Raw genomic sequence first — 19493 nt, 5'->3', positions numbered from 1 at the left:
GGAATTTCTAACGTTGTCAATCCGTTTGAGATACAATGGTTGCGTCACATATTCGTACCAACATGAATTTAGTGACCTTTTTCCGATATTACTAAGTTGTATCGCTTTAAACAGTGCAACGATTGACTGTGGGACTTAATTGAACTGATTCTAGACTGTGAACTTAAGAATGTGATAAGTTAGCCAATTGGACCCCAAGAAATAACATTCTTCTTAGTTTGACGTGATTGCCGGAACTCAGCGATTACACTGGGCTTTGTGGTAGTGCTTTATTTAAAAATTAAGATAAATACGTTATTTTTTACTGTGGGACCAATCCTAGCCGTTAGTTTGCGCTGAAGAAATAGAGACTGTTTCAAAAACTACATTTTATTGAATTTCTAGCGGTATCAATCCAATTGAGTTACAACGGTTGCGTCACATATTCGTACCAACATGTATTTAGCGATATTTTTCTGATATTACTAGGTTGCATCGCTTTTAACAGTGAAACGATTGGCTGTGGGACGTAATGAACTAACTTTGGACTGTGACCTGATAAATGTGATAAATGAGACAATTGGACCCCAAGAAATAACATTCTTCATAATTTGACGTGTTTGCCGGAACTCAGTGATTGCACTGGGCGCTGTGGCAGCGCTTCATTTAAAAATTTAGATAAATAAGTCATTCTTTACAGTGGGACGAATCCTAGCCGTTATCGCGCGCTGAAGAAATAGCGACAGTTTCAAAAACCACATTTCATTGATTTTCTAACGGTATCAGTCCGTTTGAGTTATAACGGTTGGGTCACATATTCGTACTAACATGTATTTAGCCATATTTTTCTCATATTACTAGGTTGCATCGCTTTTAACAGTGAAACGTTTGACTGTGGGACTTTATTGAACTGATTGTGGACTTTGACCTTATAAATGTGATAAGTATGCCAGTTTGACTACAAGAAATAACGTTGTGCTTAACTTGACATGATTGCTGGAACTCAGCGATTACACTGGGCGCTGTTGTAGCGATTTATTTAAAAATTAAGATAAATAAGTCACTTTTTACTGTGGGACCAATCCTAGCCGTTAGTCTGCGCTGAAGAAGTAGAGACAGTTTCCAAAACAAAATTTCATTGACTTTCTAACGGTGTCAATCCGTTTGAGATATAACGGTTGCGTCACATATTCGTACCAACATGTATTTAGTGACTTTTTTCCGATATTACTAAGTTGTATCGCTTTAAACAGTGCAACGATTGACTGTGGGACTTAATTGAACTGATTCTAGACTGTGACCTTAAGAATGTGATAAGTGAGCCAATTGGACCCCAAGAAATAACATTCTTCTTAGTTTGACGTGATTGCCGGAACTCAGCGATTACACTGGGCGCTGTAGTAGCGCTTCATTTAAATATTTAGATAAATAAGTAATTTCTTACTCTGGGACCAATCCTAGCCATTATCGCGCGCTGAAGAAATAGCGACAGTTTCAAAAACTATATTTCAATGACTTTATAACGGTATCAGTCCGTTTGAGTTACAACAGTTGCGTCACATATTCGCACCAACATGTAGTTAGTGATTTTTTTCCGATATTACTAAGTTGTATCGCTTTTAACAGTGAAACGATTGCCTGTGGAACTTAATTGAACTAACTTTGGTCTGTGACCTTATAAATGTGATAAGTGAGTCAACTGGACTCCAAGAAATAACATTCTTCTTAATTTGACATGATTGCCGGAACTCAGCGATTACACTGGGCGCTGTGATAGTGCTTCATTAAAAAATTTAGATAGATAAGTCATTATTTACTGTGCGACCGATCCTAGCCGTTATCGCGCGCTGAAGAAGTAGCGACAGTTTCAAAAACTACGTTTCATTGACTTCCTAACGGTGTCAGTCCGTTTGAGTTACAACGGTTGGGTCACATATTCGTCCCCACATGTATTTAGTGATTTTTATCCGATATTACTAAGTTGTATCGCTTTTAGCAGTGAAACGATTGAGTGTGGGACTTAATTGAACTGATTCTGGACTGTTACCTTATAAATGTGATAAATGAGCCAATTGGTCTCCAAGGAATAACATTCTTTTTAATTTGACATGATTCCTGGAATTCCGCGATTACTCTGCTCTGTGGTAGCGCTTTATTTAAAAATTTAGATGAAAAAGTCTTTTTTTACTGTGGGACCAACCCTGGCCGTTAGCACGCGCTGAATGAATAGGAACAGTTTCAAAAACTACATTTCATTGACTTTCTAGCGGTATAAATCCGTTTGAGTTACTACGGTTGGGTCACATATTCGTACCAACATGTATTTCATCATCATCATGTATTTGGTTCCATTATTTACAAATGGTTCTTCTCCATAAAAAAAAAAAAAAGAGAAAAGGTTAAAAGTTATTTACAAGTAAGTTATGATAAATTTATACATATAATACAATTAATAAAATACTGTAAAATCCTACACTTAAGATAAGTCAAGACACATGGTATGTATTTAGGGATGGTGTTCGGATATTACTAGGCTGCATCGCTTTTAACAGTGAAACGTTTCACTGTGGGACTTAATTGAACTGATTTTGGAATTTGACCTTATAAATGTGATAAATGAGCCAGTTTGACTACAAGAAATAACAGTCTTCTTAATTTGACATAATTGCTGGAACTCTGCAATTACACTGGGTGCTGTGGTAGCGCTTTATTAAAAAATTAAGATAAATAAGTCATTTTCTAATGTGGGACCATTCCTAGCCGTTAGTTCGCGCTGATGAAGTAGAGACAGTTTCAAAAATTACATTTCATTGACTTTCTAACGGTGTCAATCCGTTTGAGTTACAACGGTTGCATCATATATTCGTACCAACATGTATTTAGTGATTTTTTTTCGATATTACTAAGTTGTATCGCTTTTAACAGTGAAACGATTGACTGTGGGACTTAATTGAACTGATTCCGGACTGTGACCTTATAAATGTGATAGATGAGCCAATTGGTCTCCAAGGAATAAAATTCTTCTTAATTCGACATGTTTGCTGGATTTCAGGAATTACACTAGGCTCTGTGGTAGCATTTTATTTAAAAATTTAGATAATTATGTGTTTTTGTACTGTGGGACCAATCCTGGCAGTTAGCACGCGCAGAAGAAATAGAGACATTCTAAAAGACTACATTTCATTGACTTCTTGGCGGTATCAATCCGTTTGAGTTACAACAGTTGTGTCACATAGTCGTACCAACATGTACTTAGTGTTATTTTTCTGATATTGCTAAGTTATATCACTTTTAACAGTGAAACGATTGCCTGTGGAACTTAATTGAAATAAGTTTGGCCTGTGACCTTATAAATGTGATAAGTGAGTCAACTGGATCCAAGAAATAACATTCTTCTTAATTTGACATAATTGCCGGAACTCAGCGATTACACTGGGCGCTGTGGTAGCACTTCATTATAAAATGTAGATGAAAAAGTCTTTTTTTACTGTGGGACCAATCCTGGCCGTTAGCACGCGCTGAATGAATAGGAGCAGTTTCAAAGACTACATTTCATTGACTTTCTAGCGGTATAAATCCGTTTGAGTTACTACGGTTGCGTCACATATTCGTACCAACATGTATTTAGGGTTAGTGTTCGGATATTACTAGGCTGCATCGCTTTTAACAGTGAAATGTTTCACTGTGAGACTTAATTGAACTGATTTTGGACTTTGACCTTATAAATGTGATAAATGAGCCAGTTTGACTACAAGAAATAACAGTGTTCTTAATGTGACATAATTGCTGGAACTCAGCAATTACACTGGGTGCTGTGGTAGCGCTTTATTAAAAAATTAATATAAATAAGTCATTTTCTAATGTGGGACCATTCCTAGCCGCTAGTTCGCGCTGATGAAATAGAGACAGTTTCAAAAATTACATTTCATTGACTTTCTCAAGTTGTCAATCCGTTTGAGTTACAACGGTTGCATCACATATTCGTACCAACATGTATTTTGTGATTTTTTTTCGATATTACTAAGTTGTATCGCTTTTAACAGTGAAACGATTGACTGTGGGACTTCATTGAACTGATTCCGGACTGCGACCTTGTAAATGTGACAAATGAGCCAATTGGACTCCAAGGAATAACATTCTTCTTAATTCGACATGATTGCTGGAATTCAGCGATTACACTAGGATCTCTGGTAGCGCCTTCTTTAAAAATTTAGATAAATAAGTCTTTTTTTACTGTGGGACCAATCCTGGCCGTTAGCACGCGCAGAAGAAATAGAGACATTCTAAAAGACTACATTTCATTGACTTCTTGGCGGTATCAATCCGTTTGAGTTACAACAGTTGTGTCACATAGTCGTACCAACATGTACTTAGTGTTATTTTTCTGATATTGCTAAGTTATATCACTTTTAACAGTGAAACGATTGCCTGTGGAACTTAATTGAAATAAGTTTGGCCTGTGACCTTATAAATGTGATAAGTGAGTCAACTGGATCCAAGAAATAACATTCTTCTTAATTTGACATAATTGCCGGAACTCAGCGATTACACTGGGCGCTGTGGTAGCGCTTTATTAAAAAATTAATATAAATAAGTCATTTTCTAATGTGGGACCATTCCTAGCCGCTAGTTCGCGCTGATGAAATAGAGACAGTTTCAAAAATTACATTTCATTGACTTTCTCAAGTTGTCAATCCGTTTGAGTTACAACGGTTGCATCACATATTCGTACCAACATGTATTTAGTGATTTTTTTTCGATATTACTAAGTTGTATCGCTTTTAACAGTGAAACGATTGACTGTGGGACTTCATTGAACTGATTCCGGACTGCGACCTTGTAAATGTGACAAATGAGCCAATTGGACTTCAAGGAATAACATTCTTCTTAATTCGACATGATTGCTGGAATTCAGCGATTACACTAGGATCTCTGGTAGCGCCTTCTTTAAAAATTTAGATAAATAAGTCTTTTTTTACTGTGGGACCAATCCTGGCCGTTAGCACGCGCAGAAGAAATAGAAACATTCTAAAAGACTACATTTCATTGACTTCTTGGCGGTATCAATCCGTTTGAGCTACAACGGTTGCATCACATATTCGTACCAACATGTATTTAGTGATTTTTTTTCGATATTACTAAGTTGTATCGCTTTTAACAGTGAAACGATTGACTGTGGGACTTAATTGAAATAAGTTTCGCCTGTGACCTTATAAATGTGATAAGTGAGTCAACTGGATCCAAGAAATAACAGTGTTCTTAATTTGACATGATTGCTGGAACTCAGCGATTACATTGGGTGCTGTGGTAGCGCTTTATTTAAGAATTAAGATTAATAAGTCCTTTTCTAATGTGGGACCAGTCCTAGCCGTTAGTTCGCGCTGAAGAAATAGCGACAGTTTCAAAAACTACGTTTCATTGACTTCCTAACGCTGTTAATCCGTTTGAGTTACAACGGTTGCATCACATATTCGTACCAACATGTATTTAGTGATATTTTTTGGATATTACTAAGTTATATCGCTTTTAACTGTGAAACGATTGACTCTGGGTCTTAATATGAAGTAACTTTGGTTAGCGACCTTATAAATATGATAAATGAGCCAATTGGATTCCAAGGAATAACATTCTTCTTAATTCGACATGATTGCTGGAATTCAGCGATTACACTAGGATCTGTGGTAGCGCTTTCTTTAAAGATTTAGATAATTAAGTCTTTTTTTACTGTGGGACCAATCCTAGCGGTTAGTTCGCGCTGAAGAAATAGAGACAGTTTCAAAAACTACATTTCATGGACTTTCTAGCGGTATAAATCCGTTTGAGTTACAACGGTTGCGTCACATATTCGTAGCAACATGTATTTAGCGATAGTGTTCGGATATTACTAGGCTGCATCGCTTTTAACAGTGAAACGTTTCACTGTGGGACTTAATTAAACTGATTTTGGAATTTGACCTTATAAATGTGATAAATGAGCCAGTTTGACCACAAGAAATAACAGTGTTCTTAATTTGACATGATTGCTGGAATTCAGAGATTACACTGGTCGCTGTGGTAACGCTTTATTTAAAAATTAAGATAAGTAAGTCATTTTTTACTGTGGGACTAATCCTAGCGGTTAGTTCGCGCTGAAGAAATAGAGACAGTTTCAAAAACTACATTTCATGGACTTTCTAACGTTGTCAATCCGTTTGAGTTACAACGGTTGCGTCACATATTCGTACCAACATGTATTTAGTGACTTTTTTCCGATATTACTAAGTTGTATCGCTTTAAACAGTGAAACCATTGACTGTGCGACTTAATTGAACTGATTCTGGACCGTGACCTTATAAATGTGATAAATGAGCCAATTGGACTCCAAGGAATAACACTCTTCTTAATTCGACATGATTGCTGGATTTCAGGAATTACACTAGGCTCTGTGGTAGCGCTTTATTTAAAAATTTAGATAAATAAGTCTTTTTTTACTGTGGGACCAATCCTGGCCGTTAGCACGCGCTGAAGAAATAGAGAGATTCTCAAAAACTACATTTCATTGACTTCTTGCTGGTATCAATCCGTTTGAGTTACAACGGTTGCGTCACATATTCGTACCAACATGTATTTAGTGATATTTTTCGGATGTTACTAAGTTATATCGCCTTTAACAGTGAAACGATTGACTCTGGGACTTAATTGAACTGATTCTGGACTGTGAACTTATAAATGTGATAGATGAGCCAATTGGACTCCAAGGAATAACATTCTTCTAAATTCGACATGATTGCTGGATTTCAGGAATTACACTAGGCTCTGCGGTAGCACTTTATTTAAAAATTTAGATAAATAAGTCTTTTTTTACTGTGGGACCAATCCTGGCCGTTAGCACGCGCTGAAGAAATAGAGACATTCTAAAAGACTACATTTCATTGACTCCTTGGCGGTATCAATCCGTTTGAGTTACAACGGTTGTGTCACATAGTCGTACCAACATGTATTTAGTGTTATTTTTCTGATATTACTAAGTTATATCACTTTTAACAGTGAAACGATTGCCTGTGGAACTTGATTGAAATAAGTTTGGCCTGTGACGTTATAAATGTGATAAGTAAGTCAACTGGATCCAAGAAATAACATTCTTCTTAATTTGACATGATTGCCGGAACTCAGCGATTACACTGGGCGCTGTGGTAGCACTTCCTTATAAAATTTACATAAATCAGTCATTTTTTACTGTAGGACCAATCGTAGCTGTTATCGCGCGCTGAAGAAATTGAGACAGTTTCCAGAACTACATTTCAATGAATTTCTAACAGTATCAGTCCGTTTGAGTTACAACGGTTGCGTCACATATTCTTCCCCACATGTATTTAGGGATATTTTTCTGATATTACTAGGTTGTATCACTTTTAACAGTGAAACGATTGCCTGTGGGACTTAGTTGAACTGATTCTAGACTGTGACCTTAAGAATGTGATAAGTGAGACAATTGGACCCCAAGAAATAACATTCTTAATTTGACGTGATTGCCGGAACTCAGCGATTACACTGGGCGCTGTGGTGGCGGTTCATTTAAATATTTAGGTAAATAAGTCATTTTTTACTGTGGGACGAATCCCAGCCGTTATCGCGCGCTGAAGAAATAGCGGCAGTTTCAAAAACTACATTTCAATGACTTTCTAACGGTATCAGTTCGTTTGAGTTACAACAGTTGCGTCACATATTCGTACCAACATGTATTTAGCGATAGTGTTCGGATATTACTAGGTTGCAACGCTTTAAACAGTGAAACGTTTCACTGTGGGACTTAATTGAACTGATTTTGGAATTTGACCTTATAAATGTGATAAATAAGCCAGTTTGATCACAAGAAATAACAGTGTTCTTAATTTGACATGATTGCTGGAACTCAGCGATTACACTGGGTGCTGTGGTAGCGCTTTATTTAAGAATTAAGATTATTAAGCCCTTTTCTAATGTGGGACCAGTCCTAGCCGTTAGTTCGCGCTGAAGAAATAGCGACAGTTTCAAAAACTACGTTTCATTGACTTCCTAACGGTGTTAATCCGTTTGAGTTACAACAATTGTGTCACATATTCGTACCAACATGTATTTAGTGATATTTTTTGGATATTACTAAGTTATATCGCTTTTAACTGTGAAACGATTGACTCTGGGTCTTAATATGAAGTAACTTTGGTTAGCGACCTTATAAATATGATAAATGAGCCAATTGGATTCCAAGGAATAACATTCTTCTTAATTCGACATGATTGTTGGATTTCAGGAATTACACTAGGCTCTGTGGTAGCGCTTTATTTAAAAATTTAGATAAATAAGTCTTTTTTACTGTGGGACCAATCCTGGCCGTTAGCACGCGCTGAAGAAATAGAGAGATTCTCAAAAACTACATTTCATTGACTTCTTGCTGGTATCAATCCGTTTGAGTTACAACGGTTGCGTCACATATTCGTACCAACATGTATTTAGTGATATTTTTCGGATGTTACTAAGTTATATCGCTTTTAACAGTGAAACGATTGACTCTGGGACTTAATTGAACTGATTCTGGACTGTGAACTTATAAATGTGATAGATGAGCCAATTGGACTCCAAGGAATAACATTCTTCTAAATTCGACATGATTGCTGGATTTCAGGAATTACACTAGGCTCTGTGGTAGCAATTTATTTAAAAATTTAGATAAATAAGTCTTTTTTTACTGTGGGACCAATCCTGGCCGTTAGCACGCGCTGAAGAAATAGAGACATTCTAAAAGACTACATTTCATTGACTTCTTGGCGGTATCAATCCGTTTGAGTTACAACGGTTGTGTCACATAGTCGTACCAAAGTGTATTTAGTGTTATTTTTCTGATATTACTAAGTTATATCACTTTTAACAGTGAAACGATTGCCTGTGGAACTTGATTGAAATAAGTTTGGCCTGTGACGTTATAAATGTGATATGTAAGTCAACTGGATCCAAGAAATAACATTCTTCTTAATTTGACATGATTGCCGGAACTCAGCGATTACACTGGGCGCTGTGGTAGCACTTCATTATAAAATTTACATAAATCAGTCATTTTTTACTGTAGGACCAATTGTAGCTGTTATCGCGCGCTGAAGAAATTGAGACAGTTTCCAGAACTACATTTCAATGAATTTCTAACAGTATCAGTCCGTTTGAGTAACAACGGTTGCGTCACATATTCTTCCCCACATGTATTTAGGGATATTTTTCTGATATTACTAGGTTGTATCACTTTTAACAGTGAAACGATTGCCTGTGGGACTTAGTTTAACTGATTCTAGACTGTGACCTTAAGAATGTGATAAGTGAGACAATTGGACCCCAAGAAATAACATTCTTAATTTGACGTGATTGCCGGAACTCAGCGATTACACTGGGCGCTGTGGTGGCGGTTCATTTAAATATTTAGGTAAATAAGTCATTTTTTACTGTGGGACGAATCCCAGCCGTTATCGCGCGCTGAAGAAATAGCGACAGTTTCAAAAATTAAATTTCTTACGGTATCAGCCCGTTTGAGTTACAACGGTTGGGTCACATATCCGTCCCCACATGTATTTAGTGATTTTTATCCGATATTACTAAGTTGTATCGCTTTTAACAGTGAAACGATTGACTGTGGGACTTAATTGAACCGATTCTGGATTGTGACCTTATAAATGTGATAAATGAGCCAATTTGTCTCCAAGGAATAACATTCTTTTAATTTGACATGATTGCTGGAATTCTGCGATTACATTAAGCTCTGTGGTAGCGCTTTATTTAAAAATTTAGATGAAAAAGTCTTTTTTTACTGTGGGACCAATCCTGGCCGTTAGCACGCGCTGAATGAATAGGAACAGTTTCAAAGACTACATTTCATTGACTTTCTAGAGGTATAAATCCGTTTGAGTTACTACGGTTGCGTCACATATTCGTACCAACATGTATTTAGCGATAGTGTTCGGATATTACTAGGCTGCATCGCTTTTAACAGTGAAATGTTTCACTGTGGGACCTAATTGAACGGATTTTGGACTTTGACATTATAAATGACCCAGTTTGACTACAAGAAATAACAGTGTTCTTAATTTGACATGATTGCTGGAACTCAGAGATTACACTGGGCGCTGTGGTAGCGCTTTATTTAAAAATTTAGATAAATAAGTCTTTTTTTACTGTGGGACCAATCCTGGCCGTTAGCACGCGCTGAAGAAATAGAGAGATTCTCAAAAACTAGATTTCATTGACTTCTTGCTGGTATCAATCCGTTTGAGTTACAACGGTTGCGTCACATATTCGTACCAACATGTATTTAGTGATATTTTTCGGATGTTACTAAGTTATATCGCTTTTAACAGTGAAACGATTGACTCTGGGACTTAATTGAACTGATTCTGGACTGTGAACTTATAAATGTGATAGATGAGCCAATTGGACTCCAAGGAATAACATTCTTCTAAATTCGACATGATTGCCGGAACTCAGCGATTACACTGGGCGCTGTGGTAGCACTTCATTATAAAATTTACATAAATCAGTCATTTTTTACTGTAGGACCAATCGTAGCTGTTATCGCGCGCTGAAGAAATTGAGACAGTTTCCAGAACTACATTTCAATGAATTTCTAACAGTATCAGTCCGTTTGAGTTACAACGGTTGCGTCACATATTCTTCCCCACATGTATTTAGGGATATTTTTCTGATATTACTAGGTTGTATCACTTTTAACAGTGAAACGATTGCCTGTGGGACTTAGTTGAACTGATTCTAGACTGTGACCTTAAGAATGTGATAAGTGAGACAATTGGGCCTCAAGAAATAACATTCTTAATTTGACGTGATTGTTGGAACTCAGCGATTACACTGGGCGCTGTGGTGGCGGTTCATTTAAATATTTAGGTAAATAAGTCATTTTTTACTGTGGGACGAATCCCAGCCGTTATCGCGCGCTGAAGAAATAGCGACAGTTTCAAAAACTAAAATTCTTACGGTATCAGCCCGTTTGAGTTACAACGGTTGGGTCACATATCCGTCCCCACATGTATTTAGTGATTTTTATCCGATATTACTAAGTTGTATCGCTTTTAACAGTGAAACGATTGACTGTGGGACTTAATTGAACCGATTCTGTACTGTGACCTTATAAATGTGATAAATGAGCCAATTTGTCTCCAAGGAATAACATTCTTTTAATTTGACATGATTGCTGGAATTCTGCGATTACATTAAGCTCTGTGGTAGCGCTTTATTTAAAAATTTAGATGAAAAAGTCTTTTTTTACTGTGGGACCAATCCTGGCCGTTAGCACGCGCTGAATGAATAGGAACAGTTTCAAAGACTACATTTCATTGACTTTCTAGCGGTATAAATCCGTTTGAGTTACTACGGTTGCGTCACATATTCGTACCAACATGTATTTAGCGATAGTGTTCGGATATTACTAGGCTGCATCGATTTTAACAGTGAAACGTTTCACTGTGGGACCTAATTGAACGGATTTTGGACTTTGACATTATAAATGACCCAGTTTGACTACAAGAAATAACAGTGTTCTTAATTTGACATGATTGCTGGAACTCAGAGATTACACTGGGCGCTGTGGTAGCGCATTATTTAAAAATTAAGATAAATAAGTCATTTTTTACTGTGGGACCAATCCTAGCTGTTAGTCCGCGCTGAAGAAATAGAGACAGTTTCAAAAACTACATTTCATGGACTTTATAACGTTGTCAATCCGTTTGAGTTACAATGGTTGCGTCACATATTCGTACCAACATGTATTTAGTGACTTTTTTCCGATATTACTAAGTTATATCGCTTTTAACAGTGAAACAATTGACTCTGGGACTTCATTGAAGTAACTTTGGACTGCGACCTTATAAATGTGATAAATGAGCCAATTGGACTCCAAGGCATAACATTCTTCTTAATTCGACATGATTGCTGGAATTCAGCGATTACATTAGGATCTGTGGTAGCGCTTTCTTTAAAAATTTAGATAAATAAGTCTTTTTTTACTGTGGGACCAAGCCTGGCCGTCAGCAAGCGCTGAAAAAATAGAGACATTCTAAAAGACTACATTTCATTTACTTCTTGGCGGTATCAATCCGTTTGAGTTACAACTGTTGGGTCACATACTTGTACCAACATGTATTTAGCGATATTTTTTCGCTATTATTAGGTTACATTGCTTTTAACAGTGAAGCGATTGACTCTGGGACTTAATTGAACTGATTTTGGACTTTGACCTTATAAATGTGATAAATGAGCCAGTTTGACTACAAGAAATAACAGTGTTCTTAATTTGACATAATTGCTGGAACTCAGCAATTACACTGGGTGCTGTGGTAGCGCTTTATTAAAAAATTAAGATAAGTAAATCATTTTTTACTGTGGGACTAATCCTAGCGGTTAGTTCGCGCTGAAGAAATAGAGACAGTTTCAAAAACTACATTTCATGGACTTTCTAACGTTGTCAATCCGTTTGAGTTACAACGGATGCGTCACACGTACCAACCTGTATTTAGTGACTTTTTTCCGATATTACTAAGTTGTATCGCTTTAAACAGTGAAACGATTGACTGTGCGACTTAATTGAACTGATTCTGGACTGTGACCTTATAAATGTGATAGATGAGCCAATTGGACTCCAAGGAATAACATTCTTCTTAATTCGACATGATTGCTGGATTTCAGGAATTACACAAGGCTCTGTGGTAGCGCTTTATTTAAAAATTTAGATAAATAAGTCTTTTTTTACTGTGGGACCAATTCTGGCCGTTAGCACTCGCTGAAGAAATAGAGAGTTTCTCAAAAACTACATTTCATTGAGTTCTTGCTGGTATCAATCCGTTTGAGTTACAACGGTTGCGTCACATATTCGTACCAACATGTATTTAGTGATATTTTTCGGATGTTACTAAGTTATATCGCTTTTAACAGTGAAACGATTGACTCTGGGACTTAATTGAACTGATTCTGGACTGTGAACTTATAAATGTGATAGATGAGCCAATTGGACTCCAAGGAATAACATTCTTCTTAATTCGACATGATTGCTGGATTTCAGGAATTACACTAGGATCTCTGGTAGCGCCTTCTTTAAAAATTTAGATAAATAAGTCATTTTCTAATGTGGGACCAGTCCTAACCGTTAGTTCGCGGTGAAAAAATAGCGACAGTTTCAAAAACCACATTTTATTGATTTTCTAACGGTATCAATCCGCTTCAGTTACAACGGTTGCGTGACATATTCGTCCCCACATGTATTTAGGGATATTTTTCTGATATTACTAGGTTACATTGCTTTTAACAGTGAAACGATTGACTCTGGGACTTAATTGAACTGATTTTGGACTTTGACCTTATAAATGTGATAAATGAGCCAGTTTGACTACAAGAAATAACAGTGTTCTTAATTTGACATAATTGCTGGAACTCAGCAATTACACTGGGTGCTGTAGTAGCGCTTTATTAAAAAATTAAGATAAATAAGTCATTTTCTAATGTGGGACCATTCCTAGCCGTTAGTTCGCGCTGATGAAGTGGAGACATTCTAAAAGACTACATTTCATTGACTTCTTGGTGATATCAATCCGTTTGAGTTACAACAGTTGTGTCACATAGTCGTACCAACATGTATTTAGTGATTTTTTTCGGATATTACTAAGTTATATCGCTTTTAACAGTGAAACGATTGACTCTGGGACTTAATTGAAGTAACTTTGGACTGCGACCTTGTAAATGTGATAAATGAGCCAATTGGACTCCAAGGAATAACATTCTTCTTAATTCAACTTGATTGCTGGAATTCAGCGATTACACTAGGATCTCTGGTAGCGCCTTCTTTAAAAATTTAGATAAATAAGTCATTTTCTTTTCGCGGTGAAGAAATAGCGACAGTTTCAAAAAACACATTTTATTGATTTTCTAACGGTATCAATCCGCTTCAGTTACAACGGTTGCGTGACATATTCGTACCAACTTGTATTTTGCCATATTTTTCTCATATTACTAGGTTGCTTCGCTTTTAACAGTGAAACGATTGCCTGTGGAACTTAATTGAAATAAGTTTGGCCTGTGACCTTATAAATGTGATAAGTGAGTCAACTGGATCCAAGAAATAACATTCTTCTTAATTTGACATAATTGCCGGAACTCAGCGATTACACTGGGCCCTGTGGTAGCACTTCATTATAAAATTTAAATAAATCAGTCATTTTTTACTGTGGGACGAGTCCTAGCCGTTATCGCGCGCTGAAGAAATAGCGACAGTTTCAAAAACCAAATTTCAATGACTTTCTAACGGTATCAGTCCGTTTGAGTTACAACAGTTTCGGCACATATGCGTACCAACATGTAGTTAGTGATTTTTTTCCAATATTACTAAGTTCTATCGCTTTTAACAGTGAAACGATTGACTGTGGGACTTAACTGAACTGATTCTGGACTGTGACCTTATAAATGTGATAAATGAGCCAAATGGTCTCAAAGGAATAACATTCTTTTTAATTTGACATGATTGCTGGAATACCGCGATTACATTAAGCTCTGTGGTAGCGCTTTATTTAAAAATTTAGATGAAAAAGTCTTTTTTTACTGTGGGACCAATCCTGGCCGTTAGCGCGCGCTGAATGAATAGGAACAGTTTCAAAGACTACATTTCATTGACTTTCTAGCGGTATAAATCCGTTTGAGTTACTACGGCTGCGTCACATATTCGTACCAACATGTATTTAGCGATAGTGTTCAGATATTACTAGACTGTATCGCTTTTAACAGTGAAACGATTGACTGTGGGACTTAATTGATCTCATTCTGGACTGTGACCTTATAAGTCTGAAAAGTGAGCCAACTGGACTACAAGAAATAACAGTGTTCTTAAGTTGACATGATTGCTGGAACTCAGCGATTACACTGGGTGCTGTGGTAGCGCTTTATTTAAAAATCAAGATAAATAAGTCATTTTCTAATGTGGGACCAGTCCTAGCCGTTAGTTCGCGCTGAAGAAATAGCGACAGTTTCAAAAACCACATTTCATTGATTTTCTAACGGTATCAATCCGCTTCAGTTACAACGGTTGCCTGACATATTCGTACCAACTTGTATTTAGCCATATTTTTCTCATATTACTCGGTTGCATCGCTTTTAACAGTGAAACAATTGACTGTGGGACTTTATTGAACTGATTGTGGACTTTGACCTTATAAATGTGATAAGTATGCCAGTTTGACTACAAGAAATAACGTTGTCTTTAACTTGACATGAGTGCTGGAACTCAGCGATTACACTGGGCGCTGTTGTAGCGATTTATTTAAAAATTAAGATAAATAAGTCACTTTTTACTGTGTGACCAACCCTAGCTGTTAGTTTGCGCTGAAGAAGTAGAGATAGTTTCCATAACTACATTTCATTAACTTTCTAACGGTGTCAATCCGTTTGAGTTACAATGGTTGCGTCACATATTCGTACCAATATGTGTTTAGATATTTTTTAACGATATTACTAAGTTGTATCGCTTTTAACAGTGAAACGATTGACTGTGGGACTTAATTGATCTCATTCTGGACTGTAACCTTATAAATGTGAAAAGTGAGCCAACTGGACTACAAGAAATAACAGTGTTCTTAATTTGACATGATTGCTGGAACTCAGCGATTACACTGGGTGCTGTGGTAGCGCTTTATTTAAGAATTAAGATTAATAAGTCATTTTTTACTGTGGGACCAATCCTAGCCGTTAGCGCGCGCTGAAGAAATAGAGACAGTTTCAAAAACTACATTTGAATGACTTTCTAACGGTATCAGTCCGTTTGAGTTACAACAGTTGCGTCACATATCCGTACCAACAAGTATTTAGTGATTTTCTTCCGGTATTACTAAGTTGTATCGCTTTCAACAGTGAAATGATTGACTGTGGGACTTAATTGAACTGATTTTGGACTTTGACCTTATAAATGTGATAAATGAGCCAGTTTGACTACAAGAACTAACATTCTTCTTAAATTGACATGATTGCCGGAACTCAGCGATTACACTGGGCGCTGTGGTAGCGCTTCATTTAAAAATTTAGATAAATAAGTCATTCTTTACTGTGGGACCAATCGTAGCCGTTGTCGCGCGCTGAAAAAATAGCGACAGTTTCAAAAACTACATTTGAATGACGTTCTAACGGTGTCAGTCCGTTTGAGTTACAACGGTTGGGACACATATTTGTACCAACATGTATTTAGTGATTTTCTTCCGGTATTACTAAATTGTATCCCTTTCAACAGTGAAACGATTGACTGTGGGACTTAATTGAACTGATTTTAGACTTTGACCTTATAAATGTGATAAATGAGCAATTTTGACTAAAAGAAATAACATTCTTCTTAATTTGACATGATTGCTGGAACTCAGCGATTACACTGGGCGCTGTGGTAGCGCTTTATTTAAAAATTCAGATAAATAAGTCATATTTTACTGTGGGACCAATCCTAGCCGTTAGCGCGCGCTGAAGAAGAAGAGGCATTCTCAAAAACTACATTTAATTGGTTTTTTGGCGGTATTAATCCGTTTGAGTTACAACGGTTGCGTCACATATTCGTACAACATGTATTTAGTGACATTTCTCGGTTATTACTAAGTTATATCGCTTTTAACAATGAAATGATTGACTGTGGAGTTTAAGTGAGCTAGCTTTGGCCTGTGACCTTATAAATGTGATAAGTGGGCCAACTGGACCCCAAAGAATAACATTCTTCTTATTTTGACATGATTGTTGGAACTCAGCGATTACACTTGGCGCAGTGGAAGCGCTTCATTTAAAAACTTAGATAAATAAGTCATTTTTTACTGTGCGACCAATCCTAGCCGTTATCGCGCGCTGAAAAATTGTGACAGTTTCAAAAACTACATTTCATTGACCTTCTAACAGTTTTAATCCGTTTGAGTTGCAACGGTTGCGTCATATATTCGCACCAACATGTATTTAGTGATTTTCTTCCGGTATTACTAAATTGTATCGCTTTCAACAGTGAAACGATTGACTGTGGGACTTAATTGAACTGATTTTAGACTTTGACCTTATAAATGTGATAAATGAGCAATTTTGACTACAAGAAATAACATTCTTCTTAATTTGACATGATTGCTGGAACTCAGCGATTACACTGGGCGCTGTGGTAGCGCTTTATTTAAAAATTCAGATAAATAAGTCATTTTTTACTGTGGGACCAATCCTAGCCGTTAGCGCGCGCTGAAGAAAAAGAGGCATTCTCAAAAACTACATTTAATTGGTTTTTTGGCGGTATTAATCCGTTTGAGTTACAACGGTTGCGTCACATATTCGTACAACATGTATTTAGTGACATTTCTCCGATATTACTAAGTTATATCGCTTTTAACAATGAAATTATTGACTGTGGAGCTTAATTGAGGTAGCTTTGGCCTGTGACCTTATAAATGTGATAAGTGGGCCAACTGGACCCCAAAAAATAACATTCTTCTTATTTTGACATGATTGTTGGAACTCAGCGATTACACTTGGCGCAGTGGAAGAGCTTCATTTAAAAACTTAGATAAATAAGTCATTTTTTACTGTGCGACCAGAGATAGGAAAATACCGATGTTAGGACAGACCCCGTTGGCACTTTACCATTCCACGTCAAATTATAGGCCATCCCCGTCAAATCAACGATAGAAGAGTCCATAAAATCCGTTAGCACCTACGAATGTCCGGATCCGCCCCAACCCCCACCGTGTCCCCTCCCTCCCCTCCCCATGGGTCCCTCCCCACCCTCATCTGTCGTGTCCCACAATTATAGTGTTATGTGTGTCTATAATGTCCTCTTGCCAGTGTGGTAATACCATCTTCCAAAATTATGCGTTTATCATCATCGGCATTGAGCGCCAGTTTGTTTGTTTTCACCGTGTGAACATCATGCTTAATCGATTGAAAGGTCATTTGGGTTCTGTAAATGTTCTCACCCTCAAACAGGCATCTCTTATAGTCATCGAAACCTATGGTCTCCCTCACCACGCATTTCTTCACCCCCTTACATCTCTTACCCTCCCTACCACATAGCTGTTTGTATGCGTAGGTCTTAGCTCTTAGGGCTACAAACTCAGTCATCACCTTACCACCCAACTCGTCCTTCATCAGCCCAATGATCTTTTTATTCAAACCTAATGGTAGAGGTCTGTCATCTTTACTATCATACCCAGAAGTGTCAAATCTCGCAGGCACATCGTTCGCGATATCTTTGTAGAAGTCGTCTGTTTTTATATGGTAAACGAATGAATCCGTATCCATGTAGCAAAGCTTCACATCATCACCATATTTCGGTCTCATGTAATCATGGTGGAACTCATACATAATCATCTTGGATAGATGGAGGATTGTGGGGCCGAGGTAGATCGGTTTGTTCATTTTGATCTTGATCTTGGACATCTCTATCCCCATCAGTGTTTCCGAGAAACGGATTGCACCCCTGAAGTTTGGCTTCATCACCATTTTCTCATAATTTTTTTGGTTGGTGGCCAAACGTATATCCTTCTGTCTTCGCTGATTCTCCATTGTCTTACCAAAGACGGAATTGTTCATCAGCTTGAAGAAATCCTTTTCAAAGTCATTCTTTGACTCCGTGCGCAGCTGTGTATTGAAGTCGATGTAAGGTTTCAACCATGCGCTCTGATCAAACCTCAGTACCCTATGAACCTTATCCAGAACAAGACCGTGATTCAAAGCTTGAGCAAGCGCACGGATATGAATCACATAGTTCCTCTTGTCTGAAAGACATGGTGTCAGCTTCTCGACACCATTGATAACCTTCCTCTCAGGCATGAAAGGAAGATCGTTATGTGTGTCATGAAGATTATGTGGATATCTAACATCAACCTCAAGCATGTACCCCTTTTCACCGTTTTCCACAGCCAACTCTGAAATGAGTTCGGGTGTAAATTTACCGGAACCATCCCACTCAAACCCCCCGGTGGGCATCTTCTGTATCATAGCCCATCCATACAGATTGTTAGCATCAAGATACTGTAGATAGGTTGTATCTTCCGAAGTATTATACATTTCACCCATATATGGATTATTTGCCTTCGCGTGTCTGTGAACGGCCTGACAGAGACCGCCCCTAATACCCATCTCCACAAACAGTAACATATCCATATCTGACAACAAATCCAGCTTAACATCTGTCTTTTTCAGGCATGCCTGCCAAGCTAATCCGGGGGCCGTGTAAAAATGAGCGGGATCTAGTTTATAGTTTTTCAAACATGTCTCTCTGAATGTCTCAAACACATCACTCATAAGCAGAACATCCGTCTTGAGATAGATATCATGATAAACGCCCATATTTTCAACTTTCATGTCCTTCCACACCTTCTGGGCATGCGCATAATCAGCATCGCTGATACCATTCATGTTCAACTTGCTATAAAAGTCATCTTTCGAAGGAAGCCTGGTTTCATTAAACCTATCGAATAAATCAACATACTCATATGGGTATACACCCTTCCTTCTCATTA

Source organism: Hydractinia symbiolongicarpus, chromosome 3 (assembly GCF_029227915.1).
Source record: "Hydractinia symbiolongicarpus strain clone_291-10 chromosome 3, HSymV2.1, whole genome shotgun sequence".
Classification (NCBI taxonomy): Eukaryota; Metazoa; Cnidaria; class Hydrozoa; order Anthoathecata; family Hydractiniidae; genus Hydractinia; species Hydractinia symbiolongicarpus.
The sequence above is the reverse complement of the archived record's forward strand: the minus strand, read 5'-3'. Positions refer to the sequence as shown.